Genomic DNA, 18774 nt, shown 5'->3' with positions numbered 1-18774 from the left:
AACGTCCCGACTCCAGAAAAGCATGCAGAATCTTCTCCTGCTGCAGTCGATGGGGATCGATGTCGGGGAGGAACTCAGAGAGGTGAAGGACCAGCAAGCCTCGCTCTTTGCCTCCGAGGCATCCAAGATCATCTTCCGGTCCAGAGTCCGCTCCGTGGAGCAGGACGAGACTTGCTCGCGCTTCTTCTTCCAAAAGGTGCACAGAGAGAGCTCTGTGATCAGCAGCCTGAAGGAAGAGAACGGCTCGGTCACGTCCTCGCAGCCCGACATACTGAGGATCTGCAAATCCTTTTATGCCGGACTGTACGACGCGAAGCCCACAGACAGCGCGGCCTCCCATTCCTTCTTGTCGTCTATCACGGAGGTTCTAGACGACAGCAAGCGGGAGAGTCTGGATCACCCGCTAACTCTGGACGAACTGACAAAGGCCGTCTGATCCTTTGAGAAGAGTAAGACGCCCGGAAGCGACGGCTTACCGATGGAGTTGTACTCGGCTCTGTGGGACTGGATAGGCCCAGACCTGCTGGAAGTGTACGGGGGTATGCTTCTGGCAGGCAGCATGTCAGACTCCATGAGGAAAGGCATCATCACCCTCATCTACAAACGGAAGGGGGAGAGGGAAGAAATCAAAAATTGGCGACCCATCTCACTACTTAACGTGGACTACAAAATTCTGTCCAAGGTCATCGCCAATCGGGTCAAGTCAGCCCTGGAGGTGGTGATCCACCCCGATCAGACCTGCACCGTACCCGGCAGGAAGATCTCTGATAGCCTGGCGCTACTCAGGGATACGATTGCCTACGTACAGGACAGGGGGGTGAACACCTGCCTGATCAGCCTGGACCAGGAGAAGGCCTTTGACAGAATATCCCACACGTACATGATGGACGTGCTCTCCAAAATGGGGTTTGGGGAGGGAATCCGCAATTGGATCCAACTGCTCTACACAAACATCAGTAGCGCAGTTTCAATCAACGGGTGGGAATCAGAAAGCTTTCCGATCAAATCTGGAGTCAGGCAGGGCTGTCCTCTCTCCTCCGTCTTGTTCGTGTGTTGCATCGAACCCTTTGCCGAGTCCATCAGGAGGGATGCGGGCATAAGAGGGGTGACGATCCCAGGCAGCGGAGGCACTCAGGTCAAGGCCTCCCTGTACATGGATGACGTCGCCGTCTTTTGCTCGGATCAGCTGTCGGTCCGCAGATTGATGAGCATCTGCGACCAGTTCGAACTGGCCTCGGGGGCCAGGGTAAATCGTAGCAAGAGCGAGGCCATGTTCTTTGGGAACTGGACCGACCGATCCTTTGTCCCCTTCACCGTCAGGTCGGATTACCTGAAGGTGCTGGAGATCTGGTTCGGGGGGGCCGGGGCGTGCACCAAAAACTGGGAGGAGCGTATCTCCAAGGTTAAGCAGAAACTGGGACTGTGGGATCAACGATCCCTCTCGATCGTGGGCAAGAACCTGGTCATCGGGTGCGAGGTGCTCTCGGTGTTGCTGTACGTGGCGCAGGTCTGGCCCATACCTCGCTCCTGCGCCGCGACAGTCACCCGAGCCATCTTCCACTTTGTCTGGAGATCAAAAATGGACCGTGTCCGCAGGGTCACGATGTACAAATCTCCAGAGAAAGGGGGGAAAGGCGTGCCCAACGTGGCCCTCATCCTGATGGCCACCTTTGTGTGCGGCTGCATCAAGCTGTACATAGACCCTCAGTACGCAAACACAAAGTGTCACTACGTGCTGAGGTTCTACCTGTCCCCGGTGTTGAGAAGGATGGGCCTGGCCACGCTGCCACGGAACCTTCCGTCCAGTTGGACCGTTCTGCCCCACCTGTCCTTCGTGGAAAAGTTTGTGCAGAAAAACACCTTTGACCACAAGGCGATCAGCAAGTGGTCCGCACGTAACGTCCTCGAGACCCTGCGGGAAAAGGAGATGGTGGATCCTGTCGGTTGGTTCCCCGAGTAGACCGTCAATGTCATTTGGCAGAATGCCTCATCGACAGAGCTTTCAAACAAGCACCAAGACCTAGCTTGGCTGGTGGTGATAAGGGCCCTTTCCGTCAGATCCTTCATACACCCCCGGACTCTCAGCGCCACCGCGCGCTGTCCCCGAGGAGGCTGCACTGGAGACGAGACCGTCAGCCACCTCCTTCTGGAATGTGCCTTTGTAAAGAAGGTCTGGAGAGAGATGCAGTGGTATCTGTTCAGGTTCATCCCGAGCAGTTCCGTAACACAGGTTTCTGTGCTCTACGGGCTGTTCCCGGGGACACACACTGAGACGGACATCTACAGCTGCTGGAAGACCATCAACTCGGTGAGAGACGCCCTTTGGTCTGCCCGAAACTTGCTGGTCTTCCAGTGCAAGGAGCTGTCCTCGACCGAGTGTTGCAGACTGGCACATTCTAAGGTCCAGGACTACGTGCTACAGGCCCTGTATAACTGCAGTAAGACATTCTTGCTCCTGTATTCAAATCCTCTTGCAATAAAGGCCAACATACCATTTCCCTTCCTAACTGCTTGCTGCACCTGCATGTTTGCTTTCAGTGACTGGTGTACAAGGACACCCAGGTCCCTTTGTACATCAACATTTCCCAATCTATCACCATTTAAATAATACTCTGCCTTCCTGTTTTTCCTTCCGAAGTTGATAACTTCACATTTATCCTGCATCTGCCATGTATTTGCCCACTTACTCAACTTGTCTAAATCGCCTTGAAGCCTCTTTGCATCCTCCTCACAACTCACAATCCCACCTAGTTTTGTGTCATCAGCAAACTTGGAAATATTGCATTTGGTTCCCTCATCCATATCATTGATATATATTGTGAATATCTGGGGCCCCAAGCACTGATCCCTACTGTACCCCACTAGTCACTGCCTGCCACCCCAAAAAAGACCCATTTATTCCTACTCTCTGTTAACCAATTTTCAATCCATGCCAGTATATCACCCCCAATCCCATGTGCTTTAATTTTGCACGCTAACCTCTTATGTGGGACTTTATCAAAGGCCTTCTGAAAATCAAAATAAACCACATCCACGGGTTCTCCCTTATCTATTCTACCAGTTATATCCTGAAAAAACTCCAGTAGGTTTGTCAAACATGATTTCCCTTTCATAAATCCATGGTGACTTTGTCTAATCCCGTTGATATTTTCTACGTGTCCTGTTATCACATCCTTTATAATAGACTCTAGCATTTTACCTACTACTGATGTTAGGGTAACCGGTCTGTAGTTCCCTATATATGGTTATCTAACATTGTCTTCGCACTCAAATCTCACCCTTACACACGATGCCTGCCAAAGTGCTGCTGCTTTCAGTAGCCACTCATGTGTCCCTGCTTATCCTTGACACTAAATGCTAATTCTTGTCCCTCTTTTCTTTTTCAGGTGAAGCAAATGTAGAGCGCCCAGAGGCTGAGGAGCTGGAAGAGGGAAGAGGGGCAGCACTCATGATGACACAGAGTCACTCAACCTCACTTAGCAAGCACCAGCTCACCAGGCACACTTTACAGGATAGGCTGGATGAGTCTGCACTGGGAGACTCACCGAGCACTAGTGTGGAGAAGCATGGGTTGGGGGATAGGACAGGCCAGGAAACAGCTTGCTGGAGGAAAAGCTTGCATCCTAGCTCTGCAACAAAGGGAACAGATGAAGACCTGAGGGCACAACCTACATTAAAAGACTGATTTCTATAAAGCAGGACATTTTAAGTGCACTGGGCAGTCTGCCAGCAAGCATATGCACAATGGCAGAGAGCATGGAGAAGTCCAGCTCCAGCTTGTATGGAGTTGTTGAGCATGGCACTGAAAAGGTGCAGTCACCCATAGAGTGAGAGGTCAGCTCTATGAACAGTTCCAGGGTTCCCGAATGATAAAGCCTCTGGTGACAGCTCTGACAGCTTCACTGGGTGCTCAGACTGCTGCGACCATGGCTCTAGGGTTTAGCATCTCCACAGGCTTTCAATCTATCAAGGAGAGCATAGATATTAGTGTGGAAAGCATATAGATCAGTGGGGGTACTTCTTCATACAAAGGTTAGTGGAAATCTAGAACTCACTCCTCCAAAAGGCTGTCGATGCTGGGTCAAATGAAATTTTCAAGACTGAAATCGATAGATTTTTATTGGGTAAGGGCATGAAAAGATAGGGAATAAAGGTGAGGTACAGATCAGCTGGGATCTAATTGAATGGTGGAACAGTCTCAAGGGACTGATTGGCCTATTCCTTCTCCTATGTTCATATGAAGTCATCGGCTCTATGGGAGAGGCTCATGATGTCCTCTGTCAGATTGACAGGATGCATGCTCCTGTGCCAGGCTCTGTCAGGGCTTTTATTGGTTTCACACAGCCAGCTGGTCCAGACTGCTCTGGCTGACACCAAGACACAGCAGTCTGCACCCGGGCCCTCAGCAGCCAGAGCTGCTCGAGGTCATCTACCACGGGCACCTTAAGTGCCCTCAGTGGACGGTCAGCAACCTTCCACCTCCCAGGCTCCTGCATCAGGGGGACCACCTGGTAGGAGCATTAGAATAGGTAAACAAGCACAGGGACCAGGAACTATGGGATTGTACTAGGGTAATTTCAGTTCAACACTAAGGAAAATGTATTAAATCCAGAATGTTCCAGATGTGAAGTAAAGAGGTTATGTTTATCATTAATGTTGGTCTTCCTATTATTAGTTATGTTAGAGGAACATCCATGACGTAGGAGTGTACGAGGACATTCAGAAGGTGGGTGGAAGGAGTGTGTCAGATGATAGGTTGGACTGTTGGTGTGCTGGGTTTGTTTAAGACAATGTCTCTTCAATAATTTGTTGCCATTCATCTCTGGCAGCTGGCAGCACTGCTTGATCTTGGTCTTCTTCATCATCCTCTTCTTCCTCGTCCCCTTCTTCATCTTCCTCCTCCACTTCTTCCTCCTTTGGTGGTGCAGAATTGTATAGCATGCATCAAACCACTATAAATTTGGAGACTCACTCGGGGCTATACTCAGGACTCCTCCAGATCAGCTTCTTCGGATCAGTCCAGGTACTGGAATCTTTGCTTGAGTTTACCCATGGTTTGCTCAATGAGAGCTCTGGATTCTATATGACTCCCACTGTGTCGGCACCCAGCATCTGTGCCTGGGTTACTGACAGGAGTCATGAGCCAGGTGTAGCGGGGATACCCTCTGTCTCCAAAGAGCCAGAATTGAGGACTGGCACAGTATGAAGGCATCATGACTACTGCCAGGAAACTGGGCACAGACCTGCATTATTCGCTGCCTGTGGTCCTAGACCAGCTGAACATTCATTGAATGGAACCCCTTCCTATTATAAAACATGGCTGGTTCGTGATGGGGAGAACGCAGGGTAACGTGTGTACAGTCAATGAAGCTTTGCACCTGGGGAAACCCAGCAATGTGAGCAAATCCATCAGCTGTCTCCTACTGATCACTGGGAAGTTGATGTTTCTCTGAACCCTTGCACAGAGGGCCTCCGTCACCTCCGTCACGATGGCCGTATGGACAACAAAATGACTGATGTTGCTTACATTACCTGTTTCAGCCTGGAATGAGCTTGTGGCATAGAGGTTGAGAGCCACTGTAACTATCACAACCACAAGTAGTGTTGTGTGTATCCTGGTGTTTGGCTCCAATTCCTGCTACAACAGGTGACATAGGTCAGTGGCTGCCTGCTGAAGCACAGCCTCCTCATATACTGCTACTCTGTCATGTTGAGGTAAGACATCCCATTGCAAAACACCCGTGTGCTGTAAGGGCTCCTTTGCTTTTATCTCCATTGTCCTCTTCTTTGACCCCCGCAGGTCTGTGATGTCATGCTTCCTGCTGCTGCTGCAATTCCCCCGGTGTAGGAGTCTCAATGGCAAACACAGCAACAATCCATTCTCTCACAGTACTCGTGCAACCAGTAATGTGACAGAGTGCAGCTGCAGCCAAGTCACCTCACCAAAAGCTATTTAATATTAAAGATTTTACAAGCTTAGCCAAAGCAGCCAAAAGGTGGTTCTAAAAATCCGCAGCAGCCAAAAATGACTAACCAGAGACTTACCTTAATGAGGTGGAGATCCCTTTAAATGTCATTGCTTCAGCCTGCTTCTTGAGTGTTCATGACACGTTTTTCTGAGCAGGCTTAGGAATGATCGAATCAAATGCTCCCAGGCACTAATTTCCCAAACAGGTTCCAAATACAAGTGCAGAACCCCTATTTAAATACTACATTTTAATGATCCCAGCCTTCATTTCAGGTGGCAGCCAGGGATGCCTAAGGTGCACCTTAACCAATAAGGCATTTAGTGCACACTTCCAGCGTGGGAAATCCCACTGTGAAATTGGTATGTGGAACGCCGATTTAACGCCTGAAAACTGGGCGAAACGCACACAAAGTTCTAACTCATTGCTCCAATTTTTATGAAATCTTGCTCCAAATCTGCTTATTGTGGAGAACGTAGGATTCTTTAAAATGTTTTGTTTTTGCCAAACAGCAGAGAACAATTAACAGAACATTTTGTTGCACCAGATCTCCAGTGAGATTATGTTGCCATTAACTGTTTTTTCTGGGCTCAGATGTTTCGGCCTTTGGAACCCCTCAACTATCCCAACCTCTCATATATTAAGATAAATTGTATGGTTTTAATTCAGCAAAATGTTTTACAGTTAGGCATATAAATTGTATACATAGTTCAAATCGCACAAGGCGCCTTTGTAAAACATGGACATCTGTACCTAGTTTGTCCTGGTCACTTATATTACAACTGTGTGTGAGCAAATAGGCAACAGAACCAAATAAAATAATCGCAGGCTTGGATTTCTGGATGGCTTGTAATGCACCGATACAGGATAATGGATATTTAGGGCAGTTATAATACAGTAAAACAGATCACAGACATTGTGAACTGTAACAACAAATCTCGTGGTTGATCGTCATCTGAACCAACATAATTGTGTTACAGCCTTGAACTCTCTCCTTGTTATCTGTTATATGAAATAAAATACAATCTTCATGATTTTGTTTTATGGAAACTTAAATAAAGTGATTGCACAATGGGCCGGATTTTGCTGTGAGCCGTGAACGACCGGCGCCCACCGTTCTTTAGGCTTGCACTTATCCATAGACTTTCTGTGAGCTTTTGCAAGGCACGTTCCTCTGAATTAGAGAGCCAAAAAGCACGGCACCCTCTACAGGGGATCTGGGACTTGTGTGAACAGGGCAGGCAGCTGTGTATCTTCTTAACCACTCAGGTTAAAGCATCGTTAATAACAACGCAGAGTCAGAACCAGGAAGTGTAAGTCAGGATATTGAACTTAAATCAGGTACAGAAAGCAAAATAAAGAGGGTAAGAAAGATTGAATTAAGAGACAGAGATAAAAGAGACAGATTAAAAAAAAATTATTTAAAAAAATTTTTAAATGTTCAACAAATAATTAAAATCTCCACACTTGTAAAAGTTAATTTTCAATGCCAGAGAGATTGTTTGGCAGTAATTAAGACTTACCACGCCGTTAAAATGGTACTTAGACTTGAAATGACTTGACTTAACTTTTGGTGGCGAGTTTTGTCCGTACCTGCGACGTCAGTACAGGAACTTCACGCCGGAATGGGGAGCCAGCCGGCAAGATGCCTTCTTCTTGTAGCTTTTGGTACAGCAACTTCCGGGTTTCCACGTTTAACTGCGCATATGCGGTCGCCGGAAGCTGCTGTCCGATTTGCACATGAATAACAGCGAGCACTGTTAGCCTCACTGCTATTTTTACAGTAAAATCCAGCCCATCATTCTTGATGTCCCATGAATTCACTGATGCCCAGTGTGTTCCTAATAATTTAAATTCATGTCAGCTGTGGATCAGTGGGAGCTCTCTCGACTCTTAGTCAGAAGGTTGTGGGTTCAAGTCCCATTCAAGGGACTTGAACACAAAATCCAGGCTGATACTCCAATGCAGTACTAAGGGAGTGCTGCACTGTCAGAGGTGCTGTCTTATGGATGAGACGTTAAACCGAGGCCCTGTCTGCCCTCTCAGGTGGACGTAAAAGATCCCAAGATACTATTTCAAAGAAGAGCAGGGGAATTCTCCCTGATGTCCTGGCCAACATTTATTCCTCAACCAACATCACTAAAACAGATCATCTGATCATTATCACATTGCTCTTTGAGGGAGCTTTCAGTGCGCAAATTGGCTGCCGCGTTTCTTTCATTATAACAGTGACTACACTTAAAAAAAAAAGTACTTCATTGGCTGCAAAGTGCTTCGGAACATCCTGAGGTCGTAAAAGGCGCGATATAAATGCAAGACTTTCTTTTATTGCGACATTACTACAAAATATAGGATACTCCTATTAACAGCAAATCTAAGGTGCAAATTCTGCTTACAAACACTGCAGGCCTCTCATATACGGTATCATCTTAGTAAATTTCTTCCACATTGTCACCGTGGTCTTGACATGCTTCCAAAACTACGGCACCCAAAGCTGGTCATAATGGGTGCAGCCGCAACTGCACTCAAGAAGCTCAACATCATCCACGACAAAGCAGACCACTTGATCGGCAGCCCATCCACCACATTAAATATCCACTCCCTCCTCCACCACCAGTGCACCGTGGCTGCAGTGTGTACTATTCACAGGATGCACTGTAGCAACTCACCAAAGCTTCTTCAACAGCACCTCCAAAACCCATGATCTCCATCATAGAGAAGGACAAGTGCAGAAGGTGTATGGGAACACCATCACTCCCAAATTCCCCTCCAAGTGGCATACCATCCCAACTTGGCCATATATCGCCATTCCTTCATTGTCGCTGGGTCAAAATTCTGGAACTCCCTACCTAACAGCACTGTGGGAGTACCTTCACCACATGGACTTCAGTCGTTCATGGCGGCGGCTAACCACCACCTTCTCTAGGACAACTCTAGATTGGAAAATTGCACATATCACTCCACTTTTTAAGAAAGGAGAGGGAAACCGGGGAATTATAGACCAGTTAGCCTAACATCTGTTGTGGGGAAAATGCTGGAGTCTATAATTAAGGATAGGGTGACTGAACACCTCCAGAATTTTCAGTTAATCAGAGAGAGCCAGCATGGATTTGTGAAAGGTAGGTCGTGCCTGACAAACCTGATTGAATTTTTTGAAGAGGTGACTAAAGTAGTGGACAAGGGAATGTCAATGGATGTTATTTATATGGACTTCCAGAAGGCATTTGATAAGATCCCACATAAGAGACTGTTAGCTAAGATAGAAGCCCATGGAATCGAGGGAAAAGTACGGACTTGGTTAGGAAGTTGGCTGAGCGAAAGGAGACAGAGAGTAGGGATAATGGGAAGGTACTCACATTGGCAGGATGTGACGAGTGGAGTCCCACAGGGATCTGTCTTGGGGCCTCAATTATTCACAATATTTATTAACGACTTAGATGAAGGCATAGAAAGTCTCATATCTATGTTTGCCGATGACACAAAGATTGGTGGCATTGTAAGCAGTGTAGATGAAAACATAAAATTACAAAGCGATATTGATAGATTAGGTGAATGGGCAAAACTGTGGCAAATGGAATTCAATGTAGACAAATGTGAGGTCATCCACTTTGGATCAAAAAAGGATAGAACATGGTACTTTCTAAATGGTAAAAAGATAAAAACAGTGGATGTCCAAAGGGACTTATGGGTTCAGGTTCATAGATCATTGAAGTGTCATGAACAGGTGCAGAAAATAATCAAGAAGGCTAATGGAATGCTGGCCTTTATATCCAGAGGACTAGAGTACAAGGGGGCAGAAGTTATGCTGCAGCTATACAAAACCCTGGTTAGACCGCACCTGGAGTACTGTGAGCAGTCCTGGGCACCGCACCTTCGAAAGGACATATTGGCCTTGGAGGGAGTGCAGCGTAGGTTTACTAGAATGATACCCGGACTTCAAGTGTTAAGTTACGAGGAGAGATTACACAAATTGGGGTTGTATTCTCTAAAGTTTTGAAGGTTAAGGGGTGATCTGATCGTAGTTAATAAGATATTAAGGGGAACAGATGGGGTGGATAGAGAGAAACTATTTCCGCTGGTTGGGGATTTTAGGAGTAGGGGGCACAGTCTAAAAATTAGAGCCAGACCTTTCAGGAGCGAGATTAGAAAACATTTCTACACACAAAGGGTTGTAGAAGTTTGGAACTCTCTTCCGCAAACGGCAATTGATACTAGCTCAATTGCTAAATTTAAATCTGAGATAGATAGCTTTTTGGCAACCAAAGGTATTAAGGGATATGGGCCAAAGGCAGGTATATGGAGTTAGATCACAGATCAGCCATGATCTTATCAAATGGCGGAGCAGGCACGAGGGGCTGAATGGCCTACTCCTGTTCCCATGTTCCTAACTAGAGATGGGCAATAAATGCAGCCTTGCTAGCGATGTCCATATCCCGAGGATGAATAATAATAAAAATTGGATCACACTTCAACCTTCCAACTTCCTCCTCTTTGTATTCCAACCCACTTGAGATAATGGCTAACATTCTATTAGCCTTTTTAATTGCTTTTTATGCCTGTGCACTAGCTTTTAGTGATTTGTGTACATGGACATCCAAATCCCTTTGTTCCTTCACAGTTCCTAGTCTTCCATTCTGAAATCCATGTTGGCTGCTTCTAATGTCGAATAAAAAAGGGAAAGAAGTTCATAAGATGAAAGCTCATTTTGCACACCATGATACACCAAATGAGGTTATATCAGACCGCCATTTCTTCGACAGCACCTCCCAAACCCGCAACCTCTACCACCTAGAAGGACAAGGGCAGCAGGCGCATGGGAACAACACCACCTGCACGTTCCCCTCCAAGTCACACACCATCCCGACTTGGAAATATATCGCCGTTCCTTCATTGCCGCTGGGTCAAAATCCTGGAACTCCCTTCCTAACAGCACTGTGGGAGAACCGTCACCACACGGACTGCAGCGGTTCAAGAAGGCGGCTCACCACCACCTTCTCAAGGGCAATTAGGGATGGGCAATAAATGCCGGCCTTGCCAGCGACGCCCACATCCCGTGAACGAATAAAAAAAATAAAAAAAATTCCATAGTGTTTCCATGAATATGTACAAAAATGAGTTCAGTCATGTCATGAAATTTTTTGGAAACATCTCTAAGATTATGCGTAAGCTTAATGTCTTTTTAGAATCAGGTAATTTTGTTTGACTGGTCAGGTTTGTGGCGATTGCTAGTTCTTGACTGGTAGCTTTACCAGCTGTCTAGTGGGCTAGATATACTTTTCTGACTATCATTTCTCTGAAACTTGTCACCACTAAACTTAAGGAGGGAATTTTCATCCTTTGTGTCTGACTTTTACTCCTGATTTTTCTTGACTGTGTACTAGCATGTCCCAGCTAGACAGGAAGCCAAATACTTTACTTCTAATCCACCCCCAGCTGTCTGTGTTCAGGAATTGATCAGATGAGTTGCCAATCAAACTAGTTACTGACCTCCTAGGTGAGAGCTCCCCTGGCAGCAGCCACTGTTTATCTCACACGAATGTAATAATTCCAACATATTACACCCAATTTCCTCTCTGGAGCACATCCTGGATAGATGCTTTGAATGGCCTAAATTCTTATTCTCAGAACGTGTGTGCATTGAGGATTTAATCTCTTAAGAGCCAGATTTAACTTAGTAGCAATATAGTAATACAATATATCGGGTAGCATAGTGGTTATGTTACTTGACTAATAATCCAGAGGACTGGACTAATAATCCGGAGTCATGAGTTCAAATCCCGCCACAGCAGCTGGGGAATTTAAATTCAATTAATTAAATAAAAATCTGGAATTAAAATACTAGTATCAGTAATGGTGGTCATGAAACTATCGGATTGCGTTAAAAACCCATCTGGTTCCTTGGAAACTTGCCGTCCTTACCCAGTCTGGCCTATATGTGACTCCAGACCACAGCAATGTGGCTGATTCTTAATTGCCCTCTGAAATGGCCTAGCAAGCCACTCAGTTGCACAATCTCGCTGCAAAAAGTCATAATAAAAATAAAAACGGACGGCCACCCGGCATCGGACCACTAGGCACCGGACACGACAAAGGCAAACTAAGCCCAGTTGACCCTGCAAAGTTCTCCTCACTAACATCTGGGGACTTGTGCCAAAATTGGGAGAGCTGACCCACAGACTAGTCAAGCAACAGCCTGACATAGCCTTACTCACAGAATCAATGTCCCAGACTCTTCCATCACCATCCCTGGGTATGTCCTGTCCCACCGGCAGGACAGACCCACCAGAGGTGGTGGTACAGTGATATACAGTCGGGGGGAGTGGCCCTGGCAGTCCTCAACATTGACTCTGGACCCCATGAAATCTCATGGCATCAGGTCAAATATGGGCAAGGAAACCTCCTGCTAATTACCATCCAATTGTCCTCCCTCAGCTGACGAATCAGTCCTCTTCCATGTTGAGCACCATTTGGAGGAAGCACCGAGGGTAGCATGGGCACAGAATGTACTCTGGGAGGGGGACTTCAACGTCGATTACCAAGAGTGGCTCGGTAGCACCACTACTGACTGAGCTGGACGAGTCCTGAAGGACACAGATGCCAGACTGGGCCTGCAGCAGGTGGTGAGCGAACCAACGCAACTGAAAACCTGTTTGACCTCGTCCTCACCAATCTACCTGTCGCAGATGCATCTGTCCATGACAGTATTGGTAGGAGTGACCACCGCACAGTCCTCGTGGAGACGAAGTCCCGTCTTTACACTGAGGACACCATCCAACATGTTGTGTGGCACTACCACCGTGCTAAATGGGATAGATTCATAACAGATCCAGCAACTCAAAACTGGGCATCCATGAGGCACTGTGGGTCATCAGCAGCAGCAGAATTGTATTCCAGCACAATCTGTAACCTCATGGCCTGGCATAGTCCTCACTCTACCATTACCAACAAGCCAGTGGATCAACCCTAGTTCAATGAGGAGTGTAGAAGAGCATGCCAAGAGCAGCATCAGGCGTACCTAAAAATGAGGTGCCAACACCACTGTGGGATAACCTTCACCTCACGGACTGCAGCATTTCAAGAAGGCGGCTCACCATCACCTTCTCAAGGGCAATTAGGGATGGCAATAAATGCTGGCCTCGCCAGCGATGCCCACATCCCATGAACGAATAAAAAAAAAGTTTCACAAAATTGCTTGAAGTTTTAATAGCCAGAGAGCCTGAAATATGACAATCCTATTAATGAATACAGTGTAAGCTGACCAAGTTATCTACCACTAAACTCTACTCTAACAGTCACTGCCTTTTAATAAATGGGACATTAGCTGGAATGGCTCCAGATACAGTAGAATATTTGATATCCACCCTCTCAACTGTGAATGAAGATCTCTCCCGTTGGGCAGTGGGATTTTGTCCCTGCCCATTGCAACCTTCTGATTCAGGCACAAGTAGTCCACTTGGAATTTTAGGACTTGCATGGGCTGTAGCTAAGATTTCTCATGATTGAGTATGAAGTTCCTGGATTTTGCTGAAATCTGCTGTGCGTCAATGAACTATAGACAATGAGCTCTGATCAGTCACTGTCCAATTATGAATAAATGTAAGGAATCTTACAACACCAGGTTATAGTCCAACAAATCTATTTTAAAATCACAAGCTTTCGGAGATTATCTCCTTCGTCAGATGAATGAATGAAAAGGTTCTCAAATCGCATATCTTATACTATGTTGGGACAGCATCACACCAATCAAAAGGTGTCGTTGTTATTCAAACAGGCCAGTCACGGAGAACAGCACGTCCCAGTACACTCGATATACATTGTGTCTATTACACAGGCAGGCAGAAAGAAACTCAAAATGGCAGAGAGAGAGAGAGAGAGAGAGAATTTTAAAAAACATATAAATTTTTTCCCCCTTTTTGCTGGTGGGGTTACGTGTAGCGTGACATGAACCCAAGATCCCGGTTGAGGCCGTCCTCATGGGTGCGGAACTTGGCTATCAACTTCTGCTCGACGATTTTGCGTTGTCGTGTGTCTCGAAGGCCGCCTTGGAGAACGCTTACCCGAAGATCGGTGGCTGAATGTCCATGACTGCTAAAGTGTTCCCCGACTGGGAGGGAACCCTCCTGTTTGGCGATTGTTGCGCGGTGTCCGTTCATCCGTTGTCGCAGCGTCTGCATGGTCTCGCCAATGTACCATGCTCCGGGGCATCCTTTCCTGCAACGTATGAGGTAAACAACATTGGCCGAGTCACAGGAGTATGAACCATGTACCTGGTGGGTGGTGTCCACTCGTGTGATGGTGGTATCCGTGTCGATGATCTGGCAAGTCTTGCAGAGGTTGCCGTGGCAGGGTTGTGTGGTGTCGTGGACGCTGTTCTCCTGAAAACTGGGTAACTTGCTGCGAACGATGGTCTGTTTGAGGTTGGGTGGCTGTTTAAAGGCGAGCAGTGGAGGCGTGGGGATGGCCTTAGCGAGGTGTTCGTCGTCATCGATGACATGTTGAAGGCTGCGGAGAACATGGTGTAGTTTCTCCGCTCCAGGGAAGTACTGGACGACGAAGGGTACTCTGTTGGTTGCGTCCCGTGTTTGTCTTCTGAGGAGGTCTATGCGATTCTTCGCTGTGGCCCGTCGGACCTGTCGATCGACAAGTCGAGCATCATATCCCGTTCTTACGAGGGCGTCTTTCAGCGTCTATAGGTGTCCATCGCGTTCCTCTTCGTCTGAGCAGATCCTGTGTATTCGTAGGGCCTGTCCATAGGGGATGGCCTCTTTGACGTGGTTGGGGTGGAAGCTGGAAAAGTGGAGCATCGTGAGGTTGTCCGTGGGCTTGCGGTAGAGTGAGGTGCTGAGGTGCCCGTCTTTGATGGAGATTTGTGTGTCCAAGAAAGAAACCAATTCTGAGGAGTAGTCCATGGTGAGTTTGATGGTGGGATGGAACTTGTTGATGTTATCGTGTAGTCTCTTCAGTGATTCTTCGCCGTGGGTCCATAGGAAGAAAATGTCGTCGATGTATCTGGTGTATAGCGTTGGTTGGAGGTCATGTGCAGTGAAGAAGTCGTGCTCAAACTTGTGCATGAAAATGTTGGCGTATTGGGGTGCGAATTTGGTCCCCATGGCTGTTCCGTGTGTTTGGGTAAAGAACTGGTTATTGAAGGTGAAGACATTGTGATCCAGGATGAAGCGGATGAGTTGTAGGATGGCGTCTGGAGATTGGCTGTTGTTGGTGTTGAGTACTGAGGCTGTTGCAGCGATGCCGTCATCGTGGGGGATACTGGTGTCGAGTGCCGAGACGTCCATCGTGGTGAGAAGTGTTCCTGGTTCAACTGGTCCATGGGTGCTGAGTTTTTGTGGGAAGTCTGTAGTGTCGCGACAGAAGCTGGGGGTTCCCTGTACGATGGGTTTCAGGATGCCCTCGACGTATCCAGAGAGGTTCTCACACAGGGTTCCGTTGCCTGATACGATAGGACGTCCGGGTGTATTGGCTTTGTGTATCTTTGGGAGGCAGTAGAAGTCTCCCATGCAGGGAGTACGTGGGATGAGAGTGCGTAGGATGCTTTGAAGGTCTGGATCGAAGGTCTTGATCAGTTTGTTGAGCTGGTGGGTGTGTTCTTTGGTCGGATCTGCGGGTAACCGTCTGTAGTGTTCCTGGTTGTCCAGTTGTCGGTATGCTTCTTTGCAATAGTCCGTTCTGTTCTGTATGACAATGGCTCCTCCTTTGTCCGCTGGTTTGATGACGATGTTTCGGTTGGTCTTGAGAGCGTTGATGGCGTTGCGTTGTGCTCGGGTGACATTCTGGACTGTCTTCTGAGTGCGCCTGATGAATCTGGCATTGACGCATTTCCTGACAGCTTGGGCATACATGTCAAGCTGAGGGTAGCGACCCTCCGGAGGAGTCCAGTTTGACTCTTTCCTCTTCGGTTGCTGTACCGTGGATCCCTCTGTCTGCTGTTCCGGATCGTCGATTGTCTCATTGGGTTCGCTGCTGAAATCTTGGGGTTTGTGGTAGAATTCCCGGAGCCTCATTCTCCTGATGAATTCCTCTGTGTCCGCCGCGAGACCGATGCGGTCCATTTTGGTGGTGGGGCAGAAATTGAGCCCTCGGCTGAGAACCTCGATTTCGTCTGGTTGAAGGGTGTGGTCGGACAAATTGATGATAGACTTCCCTGTGGTTGTAACCGTGGTACCGGGGGAGGCTTGGTTGATGCTGGTGGTGATGCCGAGTTTCTCAAGCTTCCTGCTCTTGATTTTCATGTAGGCAGTGTAGTTCCGTTGCCTCGTCTGTTTGGCGGTATATCGTAGCTGGTCTGCTGTGTCCTGAGTACAGGTTGAGAGTATGGACTCTATCTTGGTTTCGAGGTTGTGGCGTCTGCTGTAGAGTTGGTGTATGAGATGGTTGCAGAGTGTGCGAGAGGTACGGCGGCAGAGTCTCTCAGCGTAATCAGAGTTGTATGTGGACTTGAGTGGGTTCTTGATCTGTAGTCCTTTCGGGATCTTGTCTGCTTTCTTGCAGCTCTGTAAAAACTTGATGTCTGTGTCGATATGCGCAATCTTCATGGAGATCCTTAACACTGTGAGCCGGCAGTTTGTGGTGTCGATAGTAGCAATGATGTGGAGATGCCGGTGATGGACTGGGGTGGATAAATGTAAGGAATCTTACAACACCAGGTTATAGTCCAACAAATTTATTTTAAAATCACAAGCTTTCGGAGATTATCTCCTTCATCAGATGAATGAATGAAAAGGTTCTCAAATCGCATATCTTATACTGTGTTGGGACAGCATCACACCAATCAAAAGGTGTCGTTGTTATTCAAACAGGCCAGTCACGGAGAACAGCACGTCCCAGTACACTCGATATACATTGTGTCTATTACACAGGCAGGCAGAAAGAAACTCAAAATGGCAGAGAGAGAGAGAGAATTTTAAAAAACATATAAATTTTTTCCCCCTTTTTGCTGGTGGGGTTACGTGTAGCGTGACATGAACCCAAGATCCCGGTTGAGGCCGTCCTCATGGGTGCGGAACTTAGCTATCAACTTCTGCTCGACAATTTTGCGTTGTCGTGTGTCTCGAAGGCCGCCTTGGAGAACGCTTACCCGAAGATCGGTGGCTGAATGTCCTTGACTGCTAAAGTGTTCCCCGACTGGGAGGGAACCCTCCTGTTTGGCAATTATGAATAGACATGGATATACTACATGTCATCACTTTCAATATCTGGACGACATGGTGAAGCAATCAAAATGCTGATAGAATGCGAGGCTATGTAGCCAGAACAACAGAATACAAGTCTACAGAAGTTATGCTAAGCTTGTACAATGCGCATGTCAGGTCCCAGTTAAAAATATTTTTTCATTTTTTATAACCATCTTCAGCCAGAAATGCCGAATGGATGGTCCATCTCGGCCTCCTCCCGATATCCCCACTATCACACAAGCCAGTCTTCAGCCAATTCGATTCACTCAACGTGATATCAAGAGACGGCTGAGTGCATTGGATACAGCAAAGGCTATGGGCTCCGATAACATTCCGGCTGTAGTGCTGAAGACTTGTGCTCCAGAACTAGCCGCGGCTCTAGAAAACTGTTCCAGTACAGCTACAACACTGGCATCTACCCGACAATGTGGAAAATTGCCGAGGTATGTCCTGTCCACAAAAAGCAGGACAAATCCAATCCGGCCAATTACTGCCCCATCAGTCTACTCTCAATCATCAGCAAAGTGATGGAAGGTGTCATCAACAGTGCTATCAAGCGGCACTTACTCACCAATAACCTGTTCACCAATGCTCAGTTTAGGTTCCGCCAGCACCACTCGGCTCCAGACCTCATTACAGCCTTGGTCCAAACATGGACAAAAGAGCTGAATTCCAGAGGTGAGTTGAGAGCGACTGCCCTTGACATCAATGCAGCATTTGACCGAGTGTGGCACCAAGGAGCCCTGGTAAAACTGAAGTCAATGGGAATTAGGCGGAAAACTCTCCAGTGGCTGGAGTCATACCTAGCACAAAGGAAGATGGTAGTGGTTGTTGGAGGCCAATCAGCTCAGCCCCAGGACATTGCTGCAGGTGTACCTCAGGGCAGTGTCCTAGGCCCAACCATCTTCAGCTGCTTCATCAATGACCTTCCCTCCATCATAAGGTCAGAAATGGAGATGTTCGTTGACGATTGCACAGTGTTCCGTTCCATTCGCATCCGCTCAGATAATGAAGCAGTCTGTGCCCGCATGCAGCAAGACCTGGACAACATCCAGGCTCGGGCTGATAAGTGGCAAGTAATATTCGCGCCACACAAGTGCCAGGCAATGACCAGCTCCAACAAGAGAGAGTCTCACCACCTTCCCTTGACATTCAACGGCATTACCATCGCCGAATCCCCCACCATCAACATCCTGGGCATCACCACTGACCAGAAACTTAACTGGACCAGCCATATAAATACTGTGGCTACAAGAGCAGGCCTGAGGCTGGGTATTCTGTGGCGAGTGACTCACCTCCTGACTCCCCAAAGCCTTTCCACCATCTACAAGGCACAAGTCAGGAGTGTGATGGAATACTCTCCACTTGCCTGGATGAGTGCAGCTCCAACAACACTCAAGAAGCTCGACACCATCCTGGACAAAGCAGCACGCTTGATTGGCATCCCATCCACCACCCTAAACATTCACTCCCTTCACCACCGGTGCACTGTGGCTGCAGTGTGTACCATCCACAGGATGCACTGCAGCAATGCAGCAAGGTTTCTTTGACAGCATCTCCCAAACCCGTGACATCTACCCCTGGAAGGACAAGGGCAGCAGGCACATGGGAACAACACC

General features: G+C 47.5%; 1 protein-coding gene across 1 annotated transcript in view; it reads right to left on the bottom strand.

The window, feature by feature from the left end:
• The window catches only part of LOC137326682 (latent-transforming growth factor beta-binding protein 2-like), a 607725-nt gene that overhangs the window by 470172 nt on the left and 118779 nt on the right, over nt 1-18774 (bottom strand). The gene's annotated exons all lie outside the window — the stretch shown is intronic.

The sequence above is a fragment of the Heptranchias perlo genome, chromosome 10 (assembly GCF_035084215.1).
Source record: "Heptranchias perlo isolate sHepPer1 chromosome 10, sHepPer1.hap1, whole genome shotgun sequence".
Taxonomy (NCBI): domain Eukaryota; kingdom Metazoa; phylum Chordata; class Chondrichthyes; order Hexanchiformes; family Hexanchidae; genus Heptranchias; species Heptranchias perlo.
This window is presented reverse-complemented; position numbering and strand designations above follow the sequence as displayed.